Source organism: Mus pahari, chromosome 6 (assembly GCF_900095145.1).
Source record: "Mus pahari chromosome 6, PAHARI_EIJ_v1.1, whole genome shotgun sequence".
NCBI classification, from domain to species: Eukaryota; Metazoa; Chordata; class Mammalia; order Rodentia; family Muridae; genus Mus; species Mus pahari.
In genome coordinates this window covers 83,929,779-83,937,716 of record NC_034595.1, presented here as the reverse complement: position 1 = coordinate 83,937,716, position 7,938 = coordinate 83,929,779, and the positions used below count along the sequence as shown (strand labels likewise).

Genomic DNA, 7,938 nt, shown 5'->3' with positions numbered 1-7,938 from the left:
TTTTTTTTTTTTTTTGAAACGGGGTTTCTCTGTATAGTGTTGGCTGTCCTGGGACTCACTCTGTAGACCAGGCTGGCTTCAAACTCAGAGATTTGCTTGCTTCTGCCTCCCAAGTGCTAGGATTAAAGGCATTTACCACTGTTTTTTTTTTCTTTTTTTAAATCACTTTTAAAAAAATGTTTTTTTTTTTTTTGTTTTTTTTTTAATGTGATTGGTGTTTTGCCTGCATCTCTGTGAGGGTGTCAGATCTCAGATCATCTGGTACTAGGATTACAGACACTTTTGAGCTGCCATGTGGGTGCTGGGAATTGAACCTGGGTCCTCTGGAAGAGCAGTCAGTGCTCTTAACTGCTAAACCATCTCTCCAGATCCTTATACATATTTTAAAATTATTTTGTTTTTCGGAGCTGAGGACTGAACCCAGAGCCTTGCCTTTGCTAGGCAAGCGCTCTACCACAGAGCCAAACCCCCAACCCCTAGATTAAAAATTTTTAAATAAAAATAGGGAGCAATTTAGGAAGACATCTGTATGGTATCCCTTCACATGCATGTACAGACACACCCATATCAACACATGACATGTACATGCATACACACACGGGGGGGGGCGTGGCAGAGAGGGAGAGCGCCCTAGATGAAGAGAGTCAGAGCTGGGCAGCGGGAACTGGGAGCCAGTGCTGACTAGGCAAGCATCTGCATGAAGTCTCCCTCTTCTTCAGTGCCTGGATGACAAGCTCTGACGCCCTAGGGAGTCATCGCACTCTCCGGAAGTCTGGGTGGTGGTAACTATTAGTGAAAATGTGCTAATCTATTAAACAGTTACACGGGGACTGGCATCGTGCCAAGAAATGTCTACACATGATCTCCTCTGTGACCTCCTGGGGCAGGTTTTCGTTTGAATCCTTGTTGGATTAGGACACTGAGGTTCAGTGTGAGCTTAAGTAACTTGGGAAGGGAAACAATACCGACCAGTTTGGGAGCCTTGTGTACTGTTCTACTTTGCGATCTCTGCAGAAGCATGAACACGGAACCTCTTTGAGTGCCCACTGTGTGCCAGCTCTTACAATCTAGTTATGGCACAGAACAAATGTCATGTGATCTGTTCTTGTTCTCTCTCCCTTTTTTTTTTTTTTTTTTTTGGTTTTTCAAGACGGTTTCTCTGTGTAGTCCTGGCTGTCCTAGAACTCACTCTGTAGACCAAGCTGGCCTCGAACTCAGAAATTCACCTGCCTCTGCCTCCCGAGTGCTGGGATTAAAGGCATGCGCCACCACGCCTGGCTCTCTCTCCCTTTTCTTCTTGTTTCTCTGTCTCTCTATCTGTCTGTCTGTCTGTGTGTAGGTCAGAGAACAACTTGTGGGAGTTGGCTCTCGCCTTCCACCATTGTGTTCCCAGGATCAAACTCAGGCTGTCAGGCTTGTTGACATTAACCACTGAGCCATCTTGGATGAAAGACAGCACAGGTGGACGGCCCTCCTGTCTCCTAGGCGGCAGTGAATTCTGGCCGCCTGCTAAAGTCAGAAAGGGAGCGGTACAAGTCATGGCCACCAGCACTGTGTGCCACTCCGAAGCATTGGTTTGTTCATGGATATGGGTGTTAGCTTTGTTCTGTTGCTAGGGTTTCAACCTAGGACTTTGTACATGTCAGTCATCCACTCTACCACAGAGCTGAGCGCCAGCCCCAGGTAAATCCAATAGAAAGGAATCAACTTGGCAGGGTGCTGATGACACACACCTTTAATCCCAGCACTCAGGAGGGAGGCAGAGGCAGGCGGATCGGATCTCTGAGTGTGAGACCAGCCTGGTCTACAGAGAGAGTTCCAGGACAGCCAGGACTGCACAGAAAAACCATGTCTCAAAACAAACAAACAACAACTTCAAAACAGGAGAAAAAAAATAGAAAGGAGACTGCCTGGCAGTGGTGGCGCACACCTTTAAACCCAGCACTTGGGAGGCAGAGGCAGGCAGATTTCTGAGTTCAAGGCTAGCCTGGTCTACAGACTGAGTTCCAGGACAGCCAGGAGGGCTACACAGAGAAACCCTGAAACCCTGCTGTCTTGAAAAACCAGAAAGAAAGAAAGAAAGAAAGAAAGAGGGGCTGGTGAGATGGCTCAGTGGGTAAGAGCACCTGACTGCTCTTCCGAAGGTCCNGAGTTCAAATCCCAGCAACCACATGGTGGCTCACAACCACCCATAACAAGATCTGATGCCCTCTTCTAGAGTGTCTGACGACAGCTACAGTGTACTTGCATATAATAAATAAATAAATCTTTAAAAAAAAAAAAAAAAGAAAGAAAGAAAGAAAGAAAGAAGTCAATTCAAGAGCCCTATCAAGGTTGAAATCAGATTATGGATATCACAGCTAAGGTCTAACCCTGGACCACAAAGCTGCCCACTTCAGTATCTGCCCTGTTCAATATCTGCCCCTATGTAAGTAATCTCTCTCTCTCTCTCTCTCTCTCTCTCTCTCTCTCTCTCTTTTCCCCACCTCTGATTTAGTTCTCTCTTGTCTTTCTTCCTTCCCTCCCTCTTCCCTTCATACAGGATCTCTCTGCATAACCCTCCCCTTGAACTTGTGATCTTTGTGCCACGGGGATTAAGTGCTCAACCCCCCCCCCCTTGGCTCTGTTCTTCAGGAGGCTGTAGCCTTGGAGGAAGGACAGACCATCTGAACATCCGGTTTCTCACCTGCGCCCTCTGGGCAGAGCAGCTGTGAGGATTTCATGAGAGGAAGCTCTAGCTCAGTGTGCAGTGGCCAAGAAAGGCTAAGGACGGCAGCTGCACAGAGGCCCCCAGGGGCACGTGGTCCACCCGCCTTCTCACATAGATCAGAAAAGACTTCCCTGAGAGGTCACACAGACTGACAGAAGATTCAGGTGATGGTGAGAGTCAGTCCACAGTTCTGTTCCTGGCATTGTCGCTGGACTCTCCAAAGCCAGGGCAGGACCATGCTGTCCCTGACTGGTAAATGTCACTCTTCCCACAGGGCCAATGGCCAACTAAATCAGTCTTATGGGTTCTAAATGCCCAACAGGGAGCCTGCCTCCCATATACCCGTGTTCCTGGACACAAAAGCCCCAACCTTCTCGCTCTTTCCCACGGGTCCTATTTCCCAAAATCATGTCAAAGCAATGAGGTAAGGCTTGAGATGCCCTGACCTCCCCGGCCTGACCCCCAAGTATGAGGAAGAACCGGAGGGAGACAGGTTTAAGTTCAAAGTCTATCCCTGAGTGACAAATGGCTTGAGGCACCGGGCAAGTCAGTCCAATTCTCTCAGGGATTTAGGGAGACAGAAGCGCCTGCGCATCAGATCCCCGTCTGTCCCTATGTCTGTCAGCCATAGAGTGGGTGGGCATCCAGTCAAATTCCTTCGTGCTTCTCGCTGAGGTCTTCCTGAGGCAGGGAGGGTGGACAGAGGTGCAGGGCTGGGCGGGGCAGGGGGGAAAGAGAAGTTCCCAGACAAGGTGGGAGGAATGAGCCCAGTCAACCCGGACAGCCTCACCAAAACGGAACTAAGACTGGGCAGCGGCAGGAAACCACCTCCTGCAAGAGTTCCGGTTTCCCCCTCAGAGCTTGGGGCAGGGACAGTCCTGGGCTGAAGGGGCAAGTGGGAGTCTAAGGTGTGAAGGCATCGCCATCCCTCACCGCGCACGCGCACGCACTCAGAGCCCTGACTGGGGGTTTTCATGATCCTCCCCCGTCCTCCCACGGAGCACTGATACCCCACAGGCCTAGGCTCCCTTCTGCCCCCCAGAGGCTCTCGTGTCTCATTAACTCCCTCTCATTTTACACCATCCTTTCTGGAGACTCACAGCTGGTCCAATCCTGACACCATCTTTATACTATCCTAGCTCTTCCCCTGACACGGTCCTTAAGGAGCCAGCTGAGTTTCCCCCATTTGTTGTGGGTAAAACTGGGTCTATCTGGCTCCACACAGCAGTCTGAACCTTAAATCCCAGCACTCGGGAGACAGAGGTGGGTGGATCTTTGTGAGTTCGAGACCATCCTGGTCTGTACAATGAGTTCCAGGCTAACCAGAGTTACACAATGAGACCTGGTCTTAAAAAACAAGAAAGAGCCAGGTAATGGTGGTGGTGGTGGTGGTGGTGCACACCTTTAATCCCAATACTCAGGAGGCAGAGGCAGGCGGATCTCTGTGAGTTTTGAGATCAGCCTGGTCTACACAGTTCCAGGGTAGCCAAGGCTACACAGAGAAACCCTGCCTCGAAAATCCAGAGAAGCCCGGGCATGGTGGCACATGCCTTTAATTCCAGCACTTGGGAGGCAGAGGCAGGCAAATTTCTGAGTTCGAGGCCAGCCTGGTCTACAGAGTGAGTTCCAGGACAGCCAGGGCTATACAGAGAAACCCTGTCTCAGAAAAAACAAAAACAAAAACAAAAAAACAACAAACAACAACAAAAAATCCAGAAAGAGAGAGAGAGAGAGAGAGACCCCTGCTGTCTGAGGTGGCCCAAGCCTTTAATCTCAACACTCAGGAGGCAAAGGCTGAGGTGGGCCTTTGTGAGCTAAAGGCCATATAGAGAGACCCTACCTCAAAGAAGAAAAAGAAAAAGGTTCCATATTTACTCATCCCTCTAAAGCAGGAGTCTTTAGGTTACCTAGCGTGGGACTTGGGGCTCCAGCCATGAGTGGGAGCCGAAGGCCGGAGAGTGTAGAGCCCACAGTGTGATCCCTTAGTCTTGAGGGAGTGGGATGGGGCAGTCTGCTTTCCTCATCATCTGCTGACCCAGTGTGCTGTGTGGAAGGGACTTGGCTCTGTCTTCCCTGTCCCTTACCCAGCCTGTCAGGGCTGGTTATGTCCCTTGTCACTTCAACCTCAGGTAGCCTCAGAGCAGACCTGGGAGTAACCACACACAAGCAAGCACCCAGGCGTGAACACATTCACTGCAAGCCCACAGCACACTGGGAGCACCCTCACCCAATCTCATTCACAGCTTCAAGCCTGCTGGGGAGCAGGAGCTGATATTGGCAGGAGCCCCCCTCCCCCTCCTCCTCTCTTGGGTGTACACAGCTTGGCTACCCCCTCCTCCTTCCCACTAGAAATGGAAGGATGCTCACAGCATCCAATTCTAGACTACAAAAGGTTTGCGTGTAGGGTGGCCACCTGGAGAGTGGGGTACAGATTCGAGCCCTGCTAACCTCCTTGGAATGGGCCCTAGTAAACGTGACATTTAGTAGATGCCAACTGTGTGCTGGTTCTCAGAGGCCCTGTCAGCGAAGCTTTCTGGTCCTCCATGCTTTGAGAAGGCAAAAACCTCTCTGTGTAGAGCAAGCTGGTCTGGATCTGATAGAGATTCATCTGCCTTTTCCTCCAGTCTCCCCTCTCCTCCCCGCCCCACCCTCTTCCATTCTATTTCTGTCTCCCCCCACCCCACCTATCTTTCTGCTTATATCTCTCAAGGTGGTCTTGAACTCGTGACAATCTCCCTACCTCCATTTTCTGAGTGCAGGGATTATTATAGGCATGCGTCACTAGGCACAGCTTTGGTATCGGGGAGGGCTAGTTTCTCCCCCAAAGTTCCAATGATGAAAGCAAAAATCCAGAGAAACCTAACTCTCCTTGAGGTCTGCATAGCAATTAAAGGCCCATTCTTGCGAAGAGAACAGGTCTCTGAGGCAGTAGACCCCTGAACACCAAGCGGGGCACCCTCTTACACCCTCTGTGGACATACACACCCGGATCAAGGACCAAAAAAATGGGGACGAAGGCGGGGGACCAAAGGTGGCTGCCAGCCTTGAGCCCGCAGCGGCCCAGAGCCAACTGGCCTCACTGCCCTGAGTTGCCATGGAAACAGCCCCTGCGGGCATTGGCGGTCATAAGCAGGATTTCCGTCGGGGCTGCCAGCAATTCCCGGATCCCGACTGGGACGCAAACCTTGACCGCCACCGCGGATAGGGAAAGGCACCTAGGGAGGGAGGTCTGGTGCCCCAGGGTGAGGTCTTCCCCAGGAAATCCAGATCCACGCCTCCAGCTCCTGGAAGGAATCCCCAGGGCATCCGGAACCCGCTGCTCCAGTGATGCAGCAAGAGGGCCTGGGGCGTGGGCGTGGGGGGGGCTGCAGACTCCCCGCTTCCCTCTGAGGAATCCAGATAGCCGGCCTCTGAGACCCCCTGAACTGCACTCTGGACTCCGAGTTCTGCAGAAGTCACTCTTCTTGACCCCCTTCTGGGGAACTCGCGCACCGATTTCCTCAGTATCCCCCCTCCCCACCCTTCTAGTTATACTACCCCTCTCTCATACCCCTCAGCTTCTCATACCCCTTTTTCTCCTCCTGAAAGTCTCTCAGAGCTCTCCCTAGACGCTTTTGGGGGATCCCACAGTGCCTTCCCCTACTTTCAGCCCTCTTCCCAAATTTTATCAAATTTACAACACAGTTTCCCTCCCTTTCCCCATTTAGACTTTTAGGGGGAACTTTTGGTCTGCCTCTGCCACACTGCCTCGGCCTTCTCCCAGGTTTTTATCAGCCTTTTCCAGCTTTCCTCAGTTTTCCTTCTTAATTTCCTTTCTGAATGGGATCCCCACCCCCATCTCCCGCTTTCAACTAGCTCAGCTCTCAAAGTTCAGGTTTACCTCCAAATCGTCCCTCCAGGGTGAGGACGGTTGGGGGCACCTGCCCTACCAGCCTCCACCGGGTTTGGCCGCCTACCTGTTCTCTGGGGGGAGCCAGCTGCGGGCTACTCGATCTGGGGCGAGTCAACCCTAACTTCCAGCAACCAGGAGAGGCGATGTGGGGGGGGGGGAGTGAGGAGCTACCCGCCTCTGCCCCTACTACCTACTCTGGGGAGGGAGGAGGAAGCCGTCTCCGACTTCTCTTATTTTGGTGGCTGCGGAGGAGGAGGCGGCCGTCAGACAAGTCGCAGTCACGCCTCAGCCCCAAGACTGCTGCCCAAAGCCAGGAGGGGCCCCCAGATCCAAAGGCCACTGGCTCCCACTTCCTGCTGTGGATGGGCTCTCCCAGCGCTGTCCCTTCACTCCAGCTCCTTCCCAAAGATTCCAGCCAAAGGGACCTGTCCCTTTAGTTACTAGAGTGGGATACCAAGGGGGTGGGGGCTTGGCCATCCCAAAGGCTCCCACACCCCACTCATCTCCTAGGTAGGAAAACCCAGAGCCAGATCAGGATAACTTGGCCCAAGTTCACACAGCCTGTAGCCTTTACACTACTGTCCCCAGATTTGCCAGGGATCTTTTGCCTGTCACTTATTCCCTGCCACCTCATCTTTAGGAACTGGGCGGTGGAGATAAGGTCCTTTGCCTTTGGGTAGCTGTTTTTCACAACAATCAGCTCCCATCAGGCTACAGCCACACACAGGTTTTAGAGAAGCTGAGGAGAGTCCTTAATCAATCACAGTGTCTCTTGGAGAACCCTCCCTCCCTAACTAAACTCTCCCCAACCAGATACACCTCAATCCCCCCCCCCCCAGCATTACCTCTTTAAAACCAAAGTGCACTGTAACCCAGGAAATCACCCTGCCTGGGGAGGGAGAGCTATGGTTGAGTTGGAAATGTATGTGGGAGGGTGAGGGCTTGAGGCATGGAAGATTCAAGTGGGTGTCGGGGCTATACTGATGTCACTGACACGTGACTGGGTTTAGAATCAACAGCTCGGACACATTATGCAGTCAGGTATGTTTCTGTGTGTAGACAGGGGTGTAGGGGGCTGTGTGTGAGCGCACTAGAGTACAAGTTCAGGAGGATCATGGTGTAACACGGTGTCAGCAAGTGATGGATGCAGATAGAAATGCTTCTCTCAATGAGCCATGGCAAACACCTTTAACTCCAGCACTTGGGAGGCAGAGGCAAGCAGATCTTTGTTGAGTTCCAGGCCAGCCTGGTCTACGGAGTGAGTTCCAGAACAACCAAGGCTTCACAGAGAAATCCTGTCTCAAAAACAAACAAACAAACAAACAAACAAAAAACG

General features: G+C 51.8%; 1 protein-coding gene across 1 annotated transcript in view; it reads right to left on the bottom strand.

Moving 5' to 3' along the window:
• Positions 1 to 6,746, bottom strand: part of Fgr (FGR proto-oncogene, Src family tyrosine kinase) — a 26,761-nt gene extending 20,015 nt beyond the window's left edge. Inside the window, exon 1 of the mRNA XM_021201210.2 lies at positions 6,667 to 6,746. The gene's annotated coding sequence lies outside the window, so the exon portion shown is untranslated. The remainder of the gene's footprint in view (positions 1 to 6,666) is intronic.
• Positions 6,747 to 7,938: the final 1,192 nt, after the last annotated feature.